This window comes from Anomaloglossus baeobatrachus, chromosome 4 (assembly GCF_048569485.1).
Source record: "Anomaloglossus baeobatrachus isolate aAnoBae1 chromosome 4, aAnoBae1.hap1, whole genome shotgun sequence".
Taxonomy (NCBI): Eukaryota; Metazoa; Chordata; class Amphibia; order Anura; family Aromobatidae; genus Anomaloglossus; species Anomaloglossus baeobatrachus.
Window position 1 is genome coordinate 431,542,428 of NC_134356.1, and position 22,208 is coordinate 431,564,635.

The 22,208-nt window shown below is 51.2% G+C and overlaps 1 protein-coding gene across 2 annotated transcripts in view; it reads left to right on the plus strand.

The window, feature by feature from the left end:
- Positions 1 to 2,252: 2,252 nt before the first annotated feature.
- Positions 2,253 to 22,208, plus strand: part of LOC142303759 (TRPM8 channel-associated factor homolog) — a 145,447-nt gene continuing 125,491 nt past the window's right edge. For both annotated transcript variants that reach the window (XM_075345451.1, XM_075345453.1), the window contains exon 1: positions 2,253 to 2,297. The gene's annotated coding sequence lies outside the window, so the exon portion shown is untranslated. The remainder of the gene's footprint in view (positions 2,298 to 22,208) is intronic.

A 22,208-nucleotide genomic window follows, 5' to 3' on the forward strand; every position in this document is an offset into this window, starting at 1 on the left:
TTCCAACTTGGGGTCATGCTAGTTGAGATATTGGGGTTTTCATCATTTCTTTGCACAGGGCTGCTTTGTCTAAGTATCAGGGTCTATTATGACCGCATTATAAGTGGTTGCTGGGTTTAATATGTATTATAATTACTTGTAAAGCGCTATAGCACATTTTTTGCTATGTTGCAACATCATGTGCTTTGAAAATTTAACTAACTTCTGATCCATACCTCCCAACATTTAAAGATGAGAAAGAGGGACAAAGTAAGCGGCGCGCGTAGCAATTTTAAGCCATGCCCCCTAACCACACCCATTTTGCAATCTGTCACGCCCACATCCAATCCTTTTCAGCAGTGCTGATCACATTGTTTAAGGCTGTGTGCCCACGATCAGTATTTGCAGCATTTTGGATGTAGCATGTTTTTGCTGTGTCTAAAACGCCGCATTGTACAGTACAAGCACAGTGGAGGGATTTCTAGAAATCCCGTGCCCACTGTGCTTGTTTTTTCTGCAGCAAACACTGACCTGTGGAGCGTCTTTCCAGACTGCAGCATACCAATTGTTTGCTGCAGTTGCATGCGTCCTCCGTAGGGAGAACACAGCAGCAGACCAGAGCGCACTGAACCCTGATCGTGGGCACAGGCAGCTGTGTTCTCCTGCGGAGGAGACGTGCAGCCCCGCAGGTCAGGACCCGCTGCCTCCAGGACACAGCGAGTCCTGATTGTGGGCACAGGCAGCTGTGTTCTCCTGCGGAGGAGACGTGCAGCCCCGCAGGTCAGGACCCGCTGCCTCCAGGACACAGCGAGTCCTGATCGTGGGCACAGGCAGCTGTGTTCTCCTGCGGAGGAGACGTGCAGCCCCGCAGGTCAGGAGCCGCTGCCTCCAGGACACAGTGAGTCCTGATCATGGGCACAGGCAGCTGCATTCTCCTGGGGAGGAGACGTGCAGCCCCGCAGGTCAGGACCCGCTGCCTCCAGGACACAGTGAGTCCTGATCGTGGGCACAGGCAGCTGCATTCTCCTGGGGAGGAGACGTGCAGCCCCGCAGGTCAGGACCTGCTGCCTCCAGGACACAGTGAGTCCTGATCGTGGGCACAGGCAGCTGCATTCTCCTGGGGAGGAGATGTGCAGCCCTGCAGGTCAGGACCCGCTGCCTCCAGGACACAGTGAGTCCTCATTATGGGCACAGGCAGCTGTGTTCTCCTGCGGAGGAGACGTGCAGCCCCGCAGGTCAGGACCCGCTGCCTCCAGGACACAGTGAGTCCTGATTGTGGGCACAGGCAGCTGCATTCTCCTGGGGAGGAGACGTGCAGCCCCGCAGGTCAGGACCTGCTGCCTCCAGGACACAGTGAGTCCTGATCGTGGGCACAGGCACATTACCATAGTTCATTGTGGAATTACCCATAGTTCATTGTGAACTAGAGGAATTTCACACGATCGAACTTAGATCCCGGATGCTTGTTCTGATAGGCAGCAGGTTCACCTGCTGGGAAGCTATTCATAGGTGCTTACTTATAAGTGATTGATATATTGGCAAATCATAACGTAGAACACATAACAGTGTTCGATTACATCCAATTGAAGTGTGAATGGAAGTTATCCTGAACTTGATTTGGTCACTGGAGTCCACCACTATTGGTAGCCCTATGGTGAGGTCACCATCAGAGGTTTTAAAAGGGGATGTAACCGGTTTTCAGCGTTCTATAGCCTCTGCCCCCTGATGAAGCCAGTCTGGCGAAACATGTCGGGGAGGCTATTAGCTGTTAGGCAGTTTTTAATAGGCAGTGTAGGTGATAGCCAGCCATATTACATTTAGAAATTTATCCAGAGCAGTGTCGGTCCGTGGGTGCACTCATCTAATACGGAATTGGCCTCCCACCTGCCAATTTTAATCTTTGTCCGTTTATATAATTTAATAAAGTTTATTTCATTAGGTCTTTAGGGTACCTCTTGTTGCCCTTTGGGCAAATAGTGTTTGTACAATTACCCCTACACTGACCGGGTGTGACAATCAGAGGTTAGTGTTTGTGAATACCTTTTTAAGGCACTCTATATAATTTGCTACTAGTAGTACTTGAGAAGAAGTGGCACCACTTGTGTAAAAATGTTTAAAGAAACAACACATTTTTTTGTTATCTAAGTTATACCTTACAAAATTCTGCGCAATCAATTGTTAACTCACCCACTACCCCTCCTCCTACTCTTCCGGCAAATATACTGCTTATATAGTAGAGCTGGGACCTTCATTGGTACATTGCCGTAGAGAGATCATCAGTGCTTTCATTTCAGCTCCTCTGCTTCTGGGACAAAACAGTATGTATGATCTCTCTTCTCTCCCACTTTGTCTTTTATACAATCTTTGCATTACAGAATACATTTACGGTATATATTGAAACTGTTTTGTTTAGAAATTGAGTAAAGAAGATAAGGTTTGGATTCAGGAAATTACAAATAAAAGTATTCACATGATTACTTGATATATATTAGCGTTTTGATGTAAAATAATAATTCTAAACTATCATTTGTAATGTTTTGTAATGTTTTTCCTCCATAATATTTGGGTGGTTGGCTATACAGTTTAAAGAAAAAGGTGTTTGGATACTGTGTTTGTGAGTTGGGAAAAGTTTTAGTTTTCAGTGAGAGAAACAATAGATTATATTATGTTATTACGCAGTCTGGAACTATTCTATAAGGAGGGACTGAAGAACACGGACTTGTTGGTAACATGCACCGGGATTAGAATTTAGGGAGAGAGAAGTGTTTATGTAGAACGATGTATCAGAGGAGCCGACAAGTCCACTTTTATTACATTTATTCTATCCAATTATTGCTATTTGCTGCTGCCTAAATGTGTTTCATTGCATGAAACATTCTAATACTACTGACACATTACTTTTAATCCATATCCCAAAACTAAAATAAGCTGTGCCATTCCTTTTTTTGAAGGCAGCAACTGCCAAGAGATAAGATGAGCCTAATACGGGCGTCACATGAGACGATATATCGTGCGATATGTCGGCGGGGTAACGTCGTAAGTGCCGCACATCCGGTATAGTTTGATATATCGTAGCGTGTGACAGCTACGAGCGACTGTGAACGAGAAAAAATACTTACCTTATCGTTGCTCGTTGACACGTCGCTCAATTTCAAAAAGTCATTTCTTCTTCTCTGCGCCGCTTGTTCATCGTACCCGGGGCAGCACACATCGCTCCGTGTGACACCCCGGGAGCGATGAACACAGCTTACCTGCGTCCCGCCGGAAAGCGGAGGGAAGGAGGTGGGTGGGATGTTACGTCCCGCTCATCTCTGCCCCTCTGCTTCTATTGGCCGGCCGCTGTGTGACGTCGCTGTGACGCCGAACGTCCCTCCCCCTTCAGGAAGTGGATGTTCGACGCCGACAGCGACGTCACTCAGCAGGTAAGTGGGTGTGACGGGGGTTAACGACTTTGTGCGCCACGGGCAACTAATTGCCCGTGACGCACAAACGATGGGGGCGGGTGCGATCGCAGGATAGATCGTCTCGTGTGACCGCATTAGACGGTAATATGAGGTATCCCTTCGGGGGATTATACAACTGCTTGAGACTCCCTGAAACTTCTTATCACTTCTGTAATATATACACCACTGTGGCCAGACTATATGCTCCTCCGCCACTCCATGGTTGCATGTGCTCCTCTGCTGCTTCCTGCTCCCAGGGCCAGCACACACCGCACAGGTTCACTGGGAGCCCATTTAGGACATGCACCTTTTTTGTTCTTAAAGGGCCAGCACCCTTTTACCCGGAGGTGCCTTTCATCCTATGGCTGAGAGGCACTAGGTACCTAAAGGGACTCTGTCACCAGGTTATTGCCACCTAAACTGAGAGCAGCATAATGTTGGACAGAGATCCTGATTCCAGCGATGTGTCACTTTCTGGGCTGCTTAGTTTAGTTTTGATAAAATCACTCTTTAATCAGCAGTATATTATCATCAGAGGACTACTTGGCCTGCTGCTAGGTAGTCCAGCATATCCATGAGCCAGGGGCTGGCTCGCAAATTTTGACTGGGGGCCAAGCACACAGCAGTGGCCCATGAGCAGCGACCCACCCTTATCGTATATTTACCATAACCATGCAAAAAGTATACATCCGATCACTACACTGGGAGTACAGGGGAATCATGACAGTGTGCACAGCGCTCTATCACCATTCATCAGTCTGCTATCACATAGGGACTACAGAAATCTGTCTTGAGCTTGGAAAACAGTGTTTGAAAAAAAAACAAACATATGTGGCTTGGAAATTGCATGTTGTCCTCAGTTGATTCATATACTGTATACTCACCTCAATTATAAAACAGACAAATCAGTTCACTTAAAAAAGCCTCATATGACTTTTTTTCTCTTTCTCTGTGTAAATGTTAGTGTATTGTACTTTCATTGTGTTAATATACTCACGTGCCTCAACCTTCTCCTGTGTGCAGCACCATTCTGCTCCTCTTTTCAGTGACATCACAAATCTGCAGACTCTCCGTGACACAGTGTGCTCTGCTCATCTTCTCTGTGACGTTACTGCTCTGCACACTCTCTGGGTGGCACTGTGCTTGTACCGCCCCGGGCTCGGCTGCAACCGAGCCGCTCGGATCCGGGCTCGTTGGTGGGTGGCTCGAGCGTGTCCGGACCCGGGGGCCCTGTGGTCACTCCGATCTGAAAGGGGGGCTGGCATTTTGGGGGACGTAGGTTTACGGCCGGAGTCGTGGTTAAGTTCGTGACGCCACTCACGGGATGTGGTGATAGTGGACAACACCGCTGCAGTTGTAGGGGCACCCAGGGGAGATATTATGCAGCAAGTTGTTAACCCCTCCGTGGGCAGGGATGGTGGCCCCGGGACCCGTTGGGGGTCGTTTGGCGGTGCAGGGAGATGGGCGGCCGGAGGGCACTGATGTACTCATGATTAGAAACACACACAAGTCTCTGGTAAACCAAGTTGATGGTAGTCGGTGCCCGCAGCCAGCTGCGTCTGGTCCCCCACCCGGTTGGTGGTTTCTGCCTTTCTCCTGCACCGTGTTGTGTGTATGTGGGCTACCTGCGCTTCTACGTCGGAAGTCTGCTCCCTGGCTTTGTGGATGTCGGGAGAGCCCTTTTGCCCGCAGACGCTGGCCTGTGGGATCTCTCTGCCTGGTGGCTTTCTATCTCCCTCGTTGGGCTGTTGTCTTCAGTCGGGACTTTGGCTGGGAAAGGACCTATAGTCCAGACCGCAATCAGTTAATTAACTCAGTCCAGTGGCTTCTGGACCTCGTTTCAGGGTCTGAGTACCCCCTCTTATGCTCCGGTTTCCGAGTCGGTTCCCCGGGTCGGTACTGGTGGGCCACTACCCTGCCCTACTCCACCACGGTTCCACCGAGCCGTCTTCCCGGCTCCTGCAGGCTGAAGCCACCATCTGCCTCCTAGCCAGAGGTGCCCGGGCTCCAACCCTGGCACCTGTCAGACAGTTGCAGTCCTGACACACAGGCCTGCTTCCACTTTACTTCACCTCCTAAACTGATCTGCAACTAAACTCAACTTTCTCCCGCCTCAGGCCCTCTGAACTCCTTGGTGGGCGTGGCCAACCACCTGGCTCCAACCCCTGGTGTGTCCATCAAGCTCTGAGAGGGGTGACTAGGTTTTAATGGTTGGCTGATGACACCTTTTTAGGGGACAGGTGTTGTGCAGGGCGCTAACTGTGACTACCTGCATAGTCTGCTACTCTTTTCAGTGACGTCAGAGCTCTGCATATTCTCCGGTTCACACTGCGTTCTGTTTCTCTTCACCCTGCAGACTCTCCACGTTGCACTGCGCTCTGCGTGACCTAGAAGAGGCTTTTGCAATGTAAGACTATGGAATGTCCGAAAGAGGCTCAGAACGAGAATCCATAGACTTACATTGTAAAAGAGACTTCCAGGACCCATGGAATCTGACAAGATGTAACGTCACTCAGAAGAGGAGCAGAGCAGTGCTGGATACTGGAGAAGGCGCTAGTTGAATATATTAACACACTCACACTGCTAACATTTACACAGAATTAGGGGCGGAAGTTCATTGGACACATCTGCAAAGCAGAATATATGCTAAATCCTGTTATATGCTTTCTTTGTAGTATACCTGGTTACAGAAATACAGAGAAAAGATATGTGCCTGGTAAATGATGTATCAGTGACATATCTTGTAATGTGTGTGTGTGTGTGTGTGTGTGTGTGTGTGTGTATATATGTATATATATATATATATATATATATATATATATATATATATATATATATATATAATTGCCTTATTCTGTCTGTCTGTCTTGCTCCAAAATTGTGTCCTTATGGTGACACAAAGCTGATTGGCCGCTGGGCTCGCCATGGCCCCGCCCCCCCACGGATTGATCGCTCGCCTCGGCCTGGCCCCGCCCCCTCACGGATTGCCCGCTCGCCTCGACCGTCCGCACGCATCGCCAGACATAACCTTGCGCTGCTGGGATCGTGACGGAGCCGGTGAACGCTGGTAACCATTATACACATCGGGTAACTAAGGTCCCTTAGTTACCCGATGTGTATCATAGTTACCAGTGTACACCAGCTCCGTCACGATCCCAGCAGCGCCAGACATAACCTTGCGATGCTGGGATCGTGACGGAGCCGGTGAACGCTCGTAACCATTATACACATCGGGTAACTAAGGTCCCTTAGTTACCCGATGTGTATCATAGTTACCAGCGTACACCGGATCCCGGTACACATGTGCAGGGAGCCGGCATTATACTCCTCTCCCCCCAGGACTACTCCTCCTATTATAGTCCTCCTATTATACTCCTCTCTGAGTATAATAGGAGAACTATTATAGCATGGGGGATGGAGCACGATGGGGTGCACAGCATGAGGGATGTAGCACGATGGGGGGTGCGCAGCATGGGGGATGTAGCACACACACAAACACCGCGGCATACATAAATATACGCACATACCGCACAACACACACATTGCACAAAACATACCTCCCCCCAAAACACACCACACCCACACAAACCGCGCAACACACACACAACGCGTGTGTCCTTATGGTGACACAAAGCTGATTGGCCGCTGGGCTCGCTATGGCCCCGCCCCCCCACGGATTGGTCGCTCGCCTCGGCCTGGCCCCGCCCCCCACGGATTGCCCGCTCACCTCGACCCTCCGCACGCATCGCCAGACATAACCTTGCGCTGCTGGGATCGTGACGGAGCCGGTGAACGCTGGTAACCATTATACACATCGGGTAACTAAGGTCCCTTAGTTACCCGATGTGTATCATAGTTACCAGTGTACACCGGCTCCGTCACGATCCCAGCAGCGCCAGACATAACCTTGCGATGCTGGGATCGTGACGGAGCCGGTGAACGCTGGTAACCATTATACACATCGGGTAACTAAGGTCCCTTAGTTACCCGATGTGTATCATAGTTACCAGCGTACACCGGATCCCGGTACACATGTGCAGGGAGCCGGCATTATACTCCTCTCCCCCCAGGACTACTCCTCCTATTATAGTCCTCCTATTATACTCCTCTCTGAGTATAATAGGAGAACTATTATAGCATGGGGGATGGAGCACGATGGGGGGTGCGCAGCATCGGGGATGGAGCACGATGGGGAGTGCGCAGCATGGGGGATGGAGCACGATGGGGGGTGCGCAGCATCGGGGATGGAGCACGATGGGGAATGCGCAGCATAGGGGATGGAGCACGATGGGGGTTGGGCAGCATGGGGGACGGAGCACGATGGGGGGTGCGCAGCATGGGGGATGGGGCACGATGGGGGGTGCGCAGCATGGGGGATGGAGCACGATGGGAGGTGCACACCTACCCCCCAACACACACACACACACAACACACCACACACACACTGGGAACCACAAACACCGCCCTACACAGACACCCACACACACAGACAACGCCGCACACACACAACACCCAACACACAAACACCGCGGCATACATAAATATACGCACATACCGCACAACACACACATTGCACAAAACATACCTCCCCCCCAAAACACACCACACCCACACAAACCGCGCAACACACACACACACACACAACATGACAGACACACAGCGCTCCACAAACAACGCAACACACGCAACACACATACAACACCGCTCTCACCCCCCCGCCAAACCCAGACAACACCCAGAACATGTACAGCGCCCTACACAAACACTTGGTAACTACACACAACAACATCTATATCTATATCTATATATATATATATATATATATATATATATATATATATATATATATATTGTGAGGTAGCACGGTCGGCTGCGCAGCAGAAGACACGGGATCCAGGCATTAAGGTTCACAGCACACGGTTTGAATGTCCAAACAAAAGTCCATAACACAATACATGTCCTCTCCAGCAGAAAACTCAGGGAGTTCTGTTCACTCCCTCACACCCGGCACACCTGCCCTCGTTCCTGATTCTATTTAACCCTTCCTTCAGCCTGTAGGGAAACAGCATTAACCCTAGAGTGGATTTACTTTCTATCATGGAGTGAGCACAACCGGGGCGAGACATACCGGCCGTCATAGATAACCCCGGTCACAGTCTCACATACCCCCCCCCCCTCAGTTCAAGCGTGCGGGGTTGAACTCCCACCATCAAACACAGGCCGCGGGACAAGGCATCGGCGTTGCCCTGCAACCTACCGGCCCTATGTTCAACCGTAAACCGGAAGTTCTGCAGAGAAAGGAACCACCGGGTAACCCGGGCATTCCGTTCCTTGGCGGACCTCATCCAGACCAGCGGAGAGTGATCCGTCACCAAGCGAAACTGCCGTCCCAGCAGGTAATAGCGGAGGGACTCCAAGGCCCACTTGATCGCCAGGCACTCCTTCTCCACTACGCTATAATTCCACTCGGGAGGGGTGAGCTTCCTACTTAAGAAGGTGACGGGGTGTTCCTCCCCCTGAACCACCTGAGACAGCACTGCCCCCAGGCCGACCTCTGAGGCGTCAGTCTGTACTATGAACTCCTTCCGGAAATCAGGGTGTACAAGAACGGGCTGTCCGCACAGGACCCCCTTCAGGGCCCAGAAGGAGTCCTCGGCCTGCGGAGTCCAGCGCACCATGACGGACTTCTTGCCTTTGAGAAGGTCCGTCAAGGGGGCTGATAGTCCCGCAAAATCCTTTACAAACCTCCTGTAGTACCCCACGATACCCAGGAAGGCCCTAACCTGCTTCGTGGTCAGGGGTCTAGGCCACTTCTGGATCGCCTCAACCTTGTTAATTTGGGGCTTAATCACTCCTTGGCCTATCACGTAGCCCAAGTAGCGGGCTTCCGTGAGTCCCAATGCACATTTCTTGGGATTGGCTGTCAATCCGGCTGTTCGAAGCGCGTCCACCACCACTTGTACCTGTTCCAAGTGGGTCTGCCAATCGGAGCTGTAAATAATGATGTCATCCAGGTACGCTGATGCATACGCCTGGTGGGGTTCCAGCACTAAGTCCATCAACCTCTGGAACGTGGCCGGAGCGCCATGTAACCCAAAAGGCAAGACAACATAGTGGAAGAGACCCTCCGGCGTAACAAAAGTGGTTTTCTCCTTGGCGGACTCCGTTAGTGGCACCTGCCAGTACCCTTTGGTCAGGTCGAGCGTGGTAAAATATCGCGCCTGTCCCAGCCTATCAATCAGCTCATCCACCCGGGGCATGGGGTAGAGATCGAACTTGGATATTTCGTTCAATCTCCTAAAGTCATTGCAGAACCTTAAGGAGCCATCGGGTTTTGGTATTAGGACAATCGGACTAGCCCATTCACTCCGGGATTTTTCGATGACCCCCAGGCGTAACATTGTCTTTACTTCCTCCGATATGGCTTGTCGTCGAGCCTCCGGTACCCGGTATGACTTCAGGCGTACCTTCAGGTGGGGCTCGGTGACAATATCATGTCGTATCAGACTGGTCCTACCGGGGTTCTGCTGAACCAACCGTCTGGCCTCTCGCCTCTGTTGCTTGGTGAGGGCTTCTCCAATCCTTACTTCCGGTTCGTCCTCTCCGGAGGTCGCTGGAGCCGGATGTGAACGACCCGAAGAGGAGGGAGGTGGGGAAAAAACAGGCATCAGGCTTTCCCGTTCCTGCCAAGGTTTTAATAGGTTGACATGGTATATTTGTTCAGGTTTCCGCCTACCGGGCTGCAATACTTTATAGTTAACCACCCCTACTCTTTCCTTTATCTCGTAGGGGCCTTGCCACTGAGCCAGGAATTTGCTCTCCGCCGTGGGGATCAATACCAACACCCGATCCCCGGGTTTAAAGGTCCGCACGGTGGCTTGTCTATTGTAGCGGCCGCTTTGCGCGGCCTGAGCCTCCTGTAAATGCTCCTTCACAATTGGCATGACCGCGCTTATGCGGTTCTGCATACCCAAAATGTGTTCAATCACACTTTTATGGGGGGTGGGCTCTTGTTCCCATGTTTCCTTTGCCAGGTCCAACAATCCCCGGGGATGTCGCCCGTATAACAATTCAAAAGGCGAAAACCCCGTGGATGCCTGTGGCACCTCTCGTATGGCAAACATCAAATAGGGAAGCATCATATCCCAGTCTTTCCCGTCTTTTGAAATCACCCTTCTTAGCATGGTTTTCAGGGTTTTATTGAAACGCTCGACTAAACCGTCCGTTTGAGGATGATACACAGACGTACGCAACTGCTTGATCTGGAGTAGCCGGCATAGCTCTTTGGTCACTTTAGACATGAATGGGGTCCCCTGATCCGTAAGGATCTCCTTGGGCAATCCCACCCGGCAGAACACAGCAAACAACTCCCGAGCTATAAGCTTTGCTGCAGTATGTCTGAGAGGTATCGCCTCGGGATGCCGGGTGGCATAGTCAACGATCACTAGGATGTGTTGGTGCCCTCGAGCGGACTTTACGAGGGGCCCCACCAGATCCATCCCTATCCGTTCAAAAGGGACTTCTATAATGGGTAACGGTACCAACGGACTGCGAAAATGGGTCAGGGGTGCAGTAAGCTGACACTCCGGGCAGGTTTCGCAGAACCGTTTTACCTCCCCAAAGACCCCGGGCCAATAGAACCTTTGCAATATTCGCTCCTGCGTTTTCTTGACCCCTAGGTGGCCACTCATCAGGTGTTTATGAGCCAAGTCGAGGACCCGCCGGCGATGCGGCTGGGGCACCACCAACTGTTCTACCCCTACGCCCCGTATTTCATCTACCCGGTAGAGTAAATCCTGCTTAAGAGCGAAATGGGGGTACCTTACCTGGGCACCGGGCAGCTGTGCCACCCCGTCAACTACTGTCACCCGACTCCGGGCATGTATTAACGTAGGGTCCTGGAGTTGGGCTGTCCCAAACGTATCCGGGGACGCCTCCAACTCCGGGATGGGCTCGACCGTCTCAGCCTCTCCTGCCAATACCTCTAGGGGCGACCTATCGGGTTCACACTCTGTCCCTATCATGGTGACCCCTACGGCAGGTGTCCCTGATTCAGAATTGTAGGGCTCAGGTCCCGGACCGACCAATATCTGAGGGGACTTAGGGGGTCCCCTCCATAAAGTCCAAAAATAGGGCAGATCCCTTCCTAGGATCACGTCATAAGGAAGAGTGTTAAGAAGTCCCACCTCATGTTGCACCTGACCGCAAGGTGTTGTGATGGTGACAATCCCCGTGGGATAGTCTCGGCGGTCCCCATGTATGCAAACCACCCCCACGGTGCGTCCTGTGGCCTTTACTTTAGCTCTCAAGGTGGATCGCACAATGGTCACTAAGCTTCCGGAATCCAACAATCCTGTAACCGGACATCCATTCACCTGTATTTGGCACAAGTGGGGCTCTGTCTCTGGGGAGACCAGGTCAGCGGTACACACCACCTGAGCATACATTGAACCCCGCCGGGTAACCCCACAATCCATGGGCTCCGTGGTGAGTGGACACTGGGCTTCCATATGTCCCACCCGCTGGCACCGCCAACATCTAATGGGGACGGAAACCCCCTTGACGGGTTGTCGTTTAGGGTACAGAACCTTCCGGACCTCAGGAATGGCGGCCGCGGCCTCAGACGGGATGGTAGGGGACTCCTGTACCGTTGTCACCGGTGGGTCCTTGGCCCTAGGCTTGGAGGGGCCGGACCGACGGGCGGTACGCAAAGTCTCAGTGTCCCGTATCAAGTCCTGCGTAGCCACATGCCGCTCTACCAGGGACACTAATTGGTCCAGGGTACTCGGGTCACCCTGTCCGACCCACCGTTGAACGGTGACGGGTAAAGTGCGCACAAAACGATCCACTACTACCCTTTCCACCATTTGCGCCGGGCTCAGAGTGTCAGGCTGCAACCACTTTTTTACAAGATGCAACAAGTCATAGGCCTGGGAGCGTACGGGTTTGGCTTCCTCATAGAACCACTGATTTACCCACTGAGCCCGTACATAGGTATTCACCCCCAACCGAGCCAGTATTTCGGCTTTCAGGGTCACATAGTCAATGGCGTCCTCGGCACAAAGGTCCAGGTACGCTTTTTGGGGTTCCCCCGTCAGATAGGGCGACAATACCTCAGCCCACTGCGGGGTCGGCAGCTTTTCCCGCCCGGCCACCCGCTCAAACACCGCCAGGAACGCTTCCACATCATCACCCGGGGTCATCTTTTGCAACGCTTGTCTCACCGCTTTCCGGACGCTGCCGTCGTCACCCGGTCCCGGGGTTGTTGCTGCCGGTCCGGCACGGATCGACTTGGCCAGGAGAACCATCTGTTCTTGGTGCCTTTTTTCCTGCAATTGCAAGGCTTGCTGCTGACGTGCATTGGCCTGCTCCATCTGTTCTTGGTGCCTTTTGTCCTGCACTTGCAAGGATTGCTGCTGACGTGCATTGGCCTGCTCCATCTGTTCTTGGTGCATTTTGACCTGCACTTGCAAGGATTGCTGCTGACGTGCATTGGCCTGATCCAACTGTTCTTGGAGTTTTTTTTCCTGCACTTGCAAGGATTGGAGCAGGTGTGCATTGGTCTGTTGCTGCTGTGCATTAGCCTGAGCCAAATGCTTTAGTATGTCCTCCATGGCGTCGCCGGGTTTGGGCTGTAGTATAGCCGCTCGAATCCAGGACATGCGCAGCTGGGTCACCAGGGATGGATGCTACACCTCACCGGCTGTCATGCCCGCATTCTCCACCATATGTGAGGTAGCACGGTCGGCTGCGCAGCAGAAGACACGGGATCCAGGCATTAAGGTTCACAGCACACGGTTTTAATGTCCAAACTAAAGTCCATAACACAATACATGTCCTCTCCAGCAGAAAACTCAGGGAGTTCTGTTCACTCCCTCACACCCGGCACACCTGCCCTCGTTCCTGATTCTATTTAACCCTTCCTTCAGCCTGTAGGGAAACAGCATTAACCCTAGAGTGGATTTACTTTCTATCATGGAGTGAGCACAACCGGGGCGAGACATACCGGCCGTCATAGATAACCCCGGTCACAGTCTCACAATATATATATAACAAAAATCATACATGAACTACACAATACGTAAATTCTAGAATACCCGATGCGTAGAATATATATAATATATATATATATATATATATATATATATATATATATCTGATGTCTATGCGGGACATATACAGGACAATATGTGACTGGTATATGAGACACTATGACTTCAGAAATCAGATGATATTTACTGTATAATATGTGAGTAACTATACTATGAGTACAGACATTACATTATACCATTCACATTTTACCCAGTATATAGCATCAGATGTTACATACAGTTTACACAATAATATGTGACTGGTATATGACACACTGTGTGGTGGACATAGACAAAAGAGGACCCCTGTGCAAGAACAGTATATGGGGCCCTTTTCAGTCCAATAATTCGTTAAAATGCACAATTCCCCCTTTTTTGGAGGCAGTAATGGAGCCCCCTTACCTCTTGAGTTCCTGTGCGGCTGCACAGGCTACACCAGTGATGGCAAACCTATGGCACGCAAGCCAACCGTGGCACGCAGAGCCCTTTCTGCCGCCATGCGCGCTGTCGCCTGATCCTGCCGCTTTGAACTGCTGGTGTGGTCGCGGAGTTGTGTTGGAGCGGAGGAGACATTTCTCCTCACTCTGACACTCCTCCTCTCCTAGGCCGCAGGTCTGTTGCCTAGGAGAAGGAGGAGCGTCAGTAAGCAGCGCCGGCGTAATGATGTCTTCTGGCCGTGCGGGAACTGAGGACCCAGCGGCGCGCAGCGGTGGAGTGGGTGCTGGAAGGTGAGTTGTGTGGGTTTTTCTTTTTGTTTTGTTTTTTTTTATAACTTGGGTGCGGCTGTGTCAAGGTGGGGATGGGGAAGCCAGTGCCAGCATGGGGGAAACATACATGCCAGCATGGGGGAAACATACATGCCAGCATGGGGGAAACATACATGCCAGCATGGGGGAAACATACATGTCAGCATGGTGGAAACATGCATGCCAGGATGGGGAAACCAAACATGCCAAGATGGAGGAAACATGCATGCCAGGATGGGGAAAACATATATGCCAGGATGGAGGAAACATGCCAGGATAGGGTACATTTACCAGGAAGGGGAACATTTACCAGGATGGGGAACATGTCGGGATGGGGTACATTTACCAGGATGGGGAACATGTTAAGATGGAGAACATTTACCAGGATGGGGAACATGCCAGGAAGGCGGACATTTACCAGGATGGGGGTACATGCTAGGAAGGGGGACATTTACCAGGATGGGGATACATTTGCCAGGATTGGGAACATTTACAAGGATGGATGACATTTACCAGGAATGGGGTACATGCCGGGATGTGGGAATATTTACCAGGTTGAGGAACATTTACAAGGATGGGCAATATGTCAGGATGGGGTACATACATTTACTAGCATGGGGGAACATGCCAGGATGGGGTACATTTACCAGGATGGAGGACATTTACCAGGATGAAGAACATTTACCAGGATGAGGTACATTTACCAGGATGGGGCCATGGTGGGGACAAATATACCAGAATGTAGGAAATATATATCAGGATGGGGGCCATGTTTACCAGGAAGTGGCCTAGGAAGAGAGACATAACTACACAATGAAAGGGGAGGATAGAAAGTCGTACGTCTTTATGGGATTTCAAGATGTTCACACTTTGAAATGTAGATGTGGATTACAGGGTGACATCTGATGGCAGTCCATGCTAAAATCTCTGTCTAATATGCTGCAATTTTTCCCAGAAAGATCAATCCAACTGCTGTGTCTGGAAAGGGCAGGGGCTCAGCTTCAATGTGTAGTAAGCATGCACGAGCGTGATGCCCCCTGCTTAAAAGACTGCAAAGGTAAGATTAAAGTCAATTATTTACAAAATAGGATTGGTTGGCACTTCGAAAAAAAAATTGGGTTTAGGGCTTCAGTTTGGGCACTCGGCCTGCAAAAGGTTAGCCATGATTGGGCTACACCAATGTTATGTCTGCTCCTGCTGTGATTGCAGACATCAGATATTATAGAAGTAATATATTATCTGTATATAGCATCTCATGTCTGGCATATTACAACCAGTATACAGTAAAATACATGACTGATACATATATTTCTGTGATACAGATGTCAGATATTACACCAACCACATATTATCCTGTATATAGCATTGGATCTCAGTACACATAGTATATCACATACAGAAGACAGATTAGTATATGATATACAGTGACTACAGATATGAGTTGTGATTTACAGAATAATACGTGATGGTGTATACTATGACCAAAGGCATCAGATATTATACCAACACATGTCATCCTATATATAACATCTAATGTCTATGTACAAGTTTACTACCTACAGTATACAGGAGGATATGTGACTGATATGATATACTGTAAATACAGATACCAGATGTGATATACAAGATATGTGACTGGTAAGTACAGAATATCAGATATTATAACTGGTGCATATTATCCTGTATATGACATCTGATGTCTGTACATAGTATATTATATCCAGTATATGGGATAATATGTGACTGGTGTAGGATATACTGTGAGTACAGACAGTTATTTTAAAAGCCACATGTCTGTCTGTCTGTCTGTCTGTCTTGCTCCAAAATTGTGTCCTTACGGTGACACAAAGCTGATTGGCCCCTGGGCTTGCCATGGCCCCGCCCCCCCGCACGGATTGGACGCTCGCCTCGGCTCCGCCCCCCCCCACGGATTGGTCGCTCGCCTCAGCCTGGCCCTGCTCTCCGCATGGATTGCCCGCTCGCCTCGGCCCTCCGCACGCATCGCCAGACATAACCTTGCGCTGCTGGGATCGTGACGGAGACGGTGTACCCTTGTAACCATTATACACATCGGGTAACTAAGGTCCCTTGGTTACCCGATGTGTATCATAGTTACCAGTGTACACCGGCTCCGTCACGATCCCAGCAGCGCCAGACATACCCTTGCGATGCTGGGATCGTGACGGAGCCGGTGAACGCTGGTAACCATTATACACATTGGTTACCCGATGTGTATCATAGTTACCAGCGTACACCGGTTCCCGGTACACATGTGCAGGGAGCCGGCATTATACTCCTCTCCCCCCAGGAATACTCCTCCTATTATAGTCCTCCTATTATACTCCTCTCTGAGTATAATAGGAGAACTATTATAGCATGGGGGATGGAGCACGATGGGGTGCGCAGCATGGGGGATGTAGCACGATGGGGAGTGCGCAGCATGGGGGATGGAGCACGATGGGGAGTGCGCAGCATGGGGGATGGAGCACGATGGGGTGCGCAGCATGGGGGATGGAGCACTATGGGGAGTGCGCAGCATGGGGGATGGAGCACGATGGGGAGTGCGCAGCATGGGGGATGGAGCAAGATGGGGAGTGTGCAGCATGGGGGATGGAGCACGATGGGGGGTGCGCAGCATGGGGGATGGAGCACGATGGGGGGTGTGCAGCATGGGGGATGGAGCACGATGGGGGGTGCGCAACATGGGGAATGGAGCACGATGGGGAGTGCGCAGCATGGAGGATGGAGCACAATGGGGAGTGCGCAGCATGGGGGATGGAGCACGATGAGGGTGCGCAGCATGGGGGATGGAGCACGATGGGGGGTGCACAGCATGGGGGATGGAGCACGATGGGGAGTGCGCAGCATGGGGGATGGAGCATGATGGGGAGTGTGCAGCATGGGGGATGGAGCACGATGGGGGATGGAGCACGATGGGGGGTGCGCAGCATGGGGGATGGAGCACGATGGGGGGTGCGCAGCATGGGGGATGGAGCACGATGGGGGGTGCACAGCATGGGGGATGGAGCACGATGGGGGGTGCGCAGCATGGGGGATGGAGCACGATGGGGGGTGCGCAGCATGGGGGATGGAGCACGATGGGGGGTGCGCAGCATGGGGGATGGAGCACGATGGGGGGTGCGCAGCATGGGGGATGGAGCACGATGGGGAGTGCGCAGCATGGAGGATGGAGCACGATGGGGGGTGCGCAGCATCGGGGATTTAGCACGATGGGGAGTGCGCAGCATGGTGGATGGAGCACGATGGGGGGTGCGCAGCATCGGGGATAGAGCACGATGGGGAATGCGCAGCATAGGGGATGGAGCACGATGGGGGTTGGGCAGCATGGGAGATGGAGCACGATGGGGGGTGCGCAGCATGGGGGATGGGGCACGATGGGGGGTGCGCAGCATGAGGGATGGAGCACGATGGGAGGTGCACACCTCCCCCCCAACACACACACACACACACACACACACACACACACACACACACACACACACACACACACACACACTGGGAACCACAAATACCGCCCTACACAGACACCCACACACACAGAAAACGCCGCACACACACAACACCCAACACACAAACACCGCGGCATACATAAATATACGCACAACACACACATTGCACAAAACATACCTCCCCCAAAACACACCACACCCACACAAACCGCGCAACACACACACACACAGCGCTCCACAAACAACGCAACACACGCAACACACATACAACACCGCTCTCACCCCTCGCCACACCCAGACAACACCCAGAACATGTACAGCCCCTACACAAACACTTGGTAACTACACACAACAACATCTATATATATATATATATATATATATATATAGAACAAAAATCATACATGAACTACACAATACGTAAATTCTAGAATACCCGATGCGTAGAATCGGGCCACCTTCTAGTAAACTAATAATGACCCTGCAAAGTACAATGTCGCCTTTCTGATAACAGGACAGGAGAAGTGGTACTGTGCTGTGTGTATACAATATACAGAATAATACAGATACTGAGGATTATACACAGCATACAGGAGAGGAGAAGTGGTATTGTGCAGTGTATATATACCAAATAACACAGATACTGAGAATTACACCAGTATACAGGACAGGAGACATGCTGTGTATATATTTAAAAAATAATACAGATACTGAGGATTACACCCAGTATACGGGACAGGAAACGTGGTACTGTGCAGTATATATATATATATATATATAGAATAATACAGATACTGAGAATTACACCCAAAAACAACAAAAAGGGGGGGGGGGAGCCAGCACTGCTTGAGAGTGGCATGCAAACAATTAAAAGTGAAATTTCACATATTATTCCAACTGTACTATAATACAAAATGGGATTTTTAGCAAATAATTGATCAATTGTTTGAGCCACGCCTGCCACGTCATGGCAAATCTCAATAGTGGGGTCCTACTTTATATTTAATGTTTACATTGTGCCATGCGGCCTCCTAAATTCATTAAAAGCAGAACCATAATAAAGCAACAGATATACCTGTAACATTTCAGAAACGGCTCTCATGTTTTCAAGGAAAGGCAACTGTGAATGAATAATATGTGAATTTTAACTTTTAATTGTTTGCATGTCATTCTCAAGTAGTGCTGGCGCCACCTTTTTGTTGTTTACTGCTCCGGTGGCTGACTCCCACCATGCCGTGCACGCCTGGTTTGGTTTGAAAATTCCTTATACTTCTATCAAAATTATTGGTGGCTGTTCACATTCAACCACCTCCGCCTTGTCCACAGGCTTTGTTAATTAACCACCTTATACTTGGACCTGTTCCGCCTTCATTCATGGACCATGTTTTGGCACTGTGGGGGCCAGTTCTGACATTGTCTCGATGTGTGAGGCGCTTCCTGCACACGCTGGGACCTAGATTGCCTTCATTCGCAGTTGCCTTTCCTTGAAAACAATGGAGCGGTTCTGAAATGTTACAGGTATGTGTTGCTTTAATATGGTTCTGTTTTTAGTGAATTTAGGAGGCTGCATGGCACAATGTAAATATTAAATAAAGAGTATGCCCCCCCTATTGAGATTTGCTGTGACGTGGCAGTGTGGCTCAAAAAAATTGATCAATTATTTGCTAAAAATCTCATTTTGTATTCTAGTACAGTTGAAATGATTTGTGAATTTTCACTTTTAATTGTTTGCATGTCATTCTCAAGCAGTGCTTGGCTCCCCCTCTTTTTGTTGAGGATTATACCCAGTATACAGGACAGGAGAAGTTGTACTTTGCAGTGTATATGTAGCACCCCTGAGACCCTCAGAGCACTACAGGGAACTGCATCCTCTTGGGGATGCAGGACCTACCCCCTGGGACCTGGAGTACCAGTGCCGATACCACCAAAGCACAACCAAAATCCTAGTTCTCCACTCCACACTGGGCATAGAGGGTTAACCATGTAAGGGGATGGTCACCATGGGAACGAGTCCCTGGGTTTAGCCAGCCTGGTGGGAGGGGTCAGCAGTCAGTCAGTGAGTCGAGAGAGTGTGACACACAGAAGAGGTGTGCGGATGTGTCTGAGCTGGGTCCGTGTAACGGTGACCCCAGGGGTACAGGAGACAGGATACCAGGTCGGGTACCGGAGATACCGCTGGGACCGGAGCACGAACGGGGCACAGGGCCCTAGGTCAAGCATCAGTTTCAAATGATTTGATAAATACCTGCCCAGTGAACACAGCTTCACAGACTTCACTGAACTAAATAATCCGGGGGCATCAGCAGTAAACTAGGATCGGGGTTCGGACACTTACCTCCCCACTGGGTCCATACTGCCCGCCGTGCGGAGAAGGAGACTGTACCCCAAATGGGACAGTTGGGGACCCCAAACGCTTCACGCTACGGGGACCCAATCAACAGAGTGTCGGGGACAGAGCAACCTGGGTCACTACATTGGCACTGGTCCTCCAACGGACCTGAACCAGCAACCCCTGGGTCCACAGTGGGTAGAGACTGTTAAAGACAACCTGGTGTGGTCTCCGTTATTACCCCCGTTACATCTCCCAGGCACAGCCCTACCTGCGGAGGGCCTAACATCATTGCTGCAATCACGACCAGCAGGGCCACCATCAGGGCATTACTAGTGTGACTCCTGTATAGGGCCTGGTGAAAAGAGGCGGGCCCGGCTGACAGCCTGAGCTCCTCTTCTTTCATTCCTCTGCTCACCGGGCCCCATGGGCAGGAAGCGGGGACGTTGCACTGGCAGACATATCGCGGTGCAGCACGTGCAGTCGCACAGGGGCCCCAAGCGGGAGCAGGCCCCTAGAGCCTGAAAACATGTTAACCATTTAGCGACCTATAACGTACTGGGTACATCATGACTCCCTGGTACTTAAGGACCCATGACGTACCCAGTACGTCATGGTGAGATCGCGGCCCCGGAGCCCCGGTGGATGCGATCGCTGCAAATATCTTAGATTCGGGGAGGAGGGGCCCTCTGCCTGACCTCAGGAGGGGTGGTGTCTCCTCCCCAGACCTAAGAAGGCTGTGATTGGCTGACGAACGCCGCTCAGCTAATCACAGCCACTGTAATGTTTCAGCCATTGAAAATGTCTGAAACATTGAAATCCATACATCATCAGTGCAGCTGTAGCACCGATCATTGGCTGGAGCTGGGTGACCTCAGTTTCACCCGCCCCCAGCTCTGATTGGACAGATCGGCCTTGTGACCGATCTCTCCAATCACTGTGGATCTGGGGCCGGAGACCGCCCCCTCAGCTTCACTCTGGTGTCTGTGGAAGCTGATGAGAGCGATCGGTAAGTTATAGACACTGTCTCCTTTCAGCCGCTGCCCCCTTCCCTCACCTGCTGCCCCCTCTCCCACCTCTCACCTTCCTCCACCTGCTGTGATTCCCACCCACCTGCTGTGATCCCCCCACCCGCTGTGAGACCTCCCCAGCTGCTGTGATACCCCCAGCTGCTGTGACCCCCCCCACCTGCTGTGATCCCCCCCCCACTATCCATCTATCTATCTATCTATCAATCCATTCCTCTCTCTATCCCTCTATTCCGCTATCTATCTATGGTTCTATCTGTCTATTTATCTCCTATCTGTAGCACCTACGGCGCAGGGGTTAAATGTTACTCATCGCCGGGCCGGTGATGTCGGGTCAGGGATGTCACAGGTGGCCTAGCCCGGCTTCGTGGCCCCATGGTGTGCAATAAAAGGGGATTTGGATGATGGTGGGGAATGATGAGGATGATAGTGGGGAATGATGAGGATGATAGTCTTAAAGGAGTGAGAGGCTGTGGAGAGATAAGGCGCAAATAGGGGCTTATCCGGTAAACGGATTGGGGGGGGAATGTCAGAAAAAACACTCACCTGGTCTGGTTGTGCCAGTCACAACCCCTTGTTGAGCATGGAAATAGCGTGGAAGGCAGCGGTCCCGCAGCGGTATAACAATAATAAATGCAATCCCCTTCTTCAGGACAATATACAGAGTGCTGTGGCTGTGGTTTTGTCGTGGTATCTAAACCCGCTTTCGTCCTGCATTTATTATCGAAGATGATAGTCTTGTGATGCCACTTGTGGTACGTGGCCATGGATTAGCCGCCGCTGCTGTCGCTGTACTGCGGGGTGGATGGTGTTGCAGCAAGGATGGTTCTGCTCCCCACAGGTGGAGCGAGGCCCCGGGGAGGATGATAAGAATAGTGGCCGTTGGCGCCGAAGCGCGGGGCGACGGCAATCAAAAGGCTGAATCAGCTGCTGTGGTTCCAGCCGTGATGGGCCCCAGCCGATCCCAGATCCGTTGGAGGTTAGAACCGGTACGGTGGTTGATGGGCCCTTCCTTGATGCGCCTTTAAAGATGGATCCCCGTGGCCTAAAGCTGCTTGGGGACTCCGGTTTGTATAGTGTTAGCCCCTGTCCCGTGTGTAGGTGACGCGGGGCCGCTGTGGG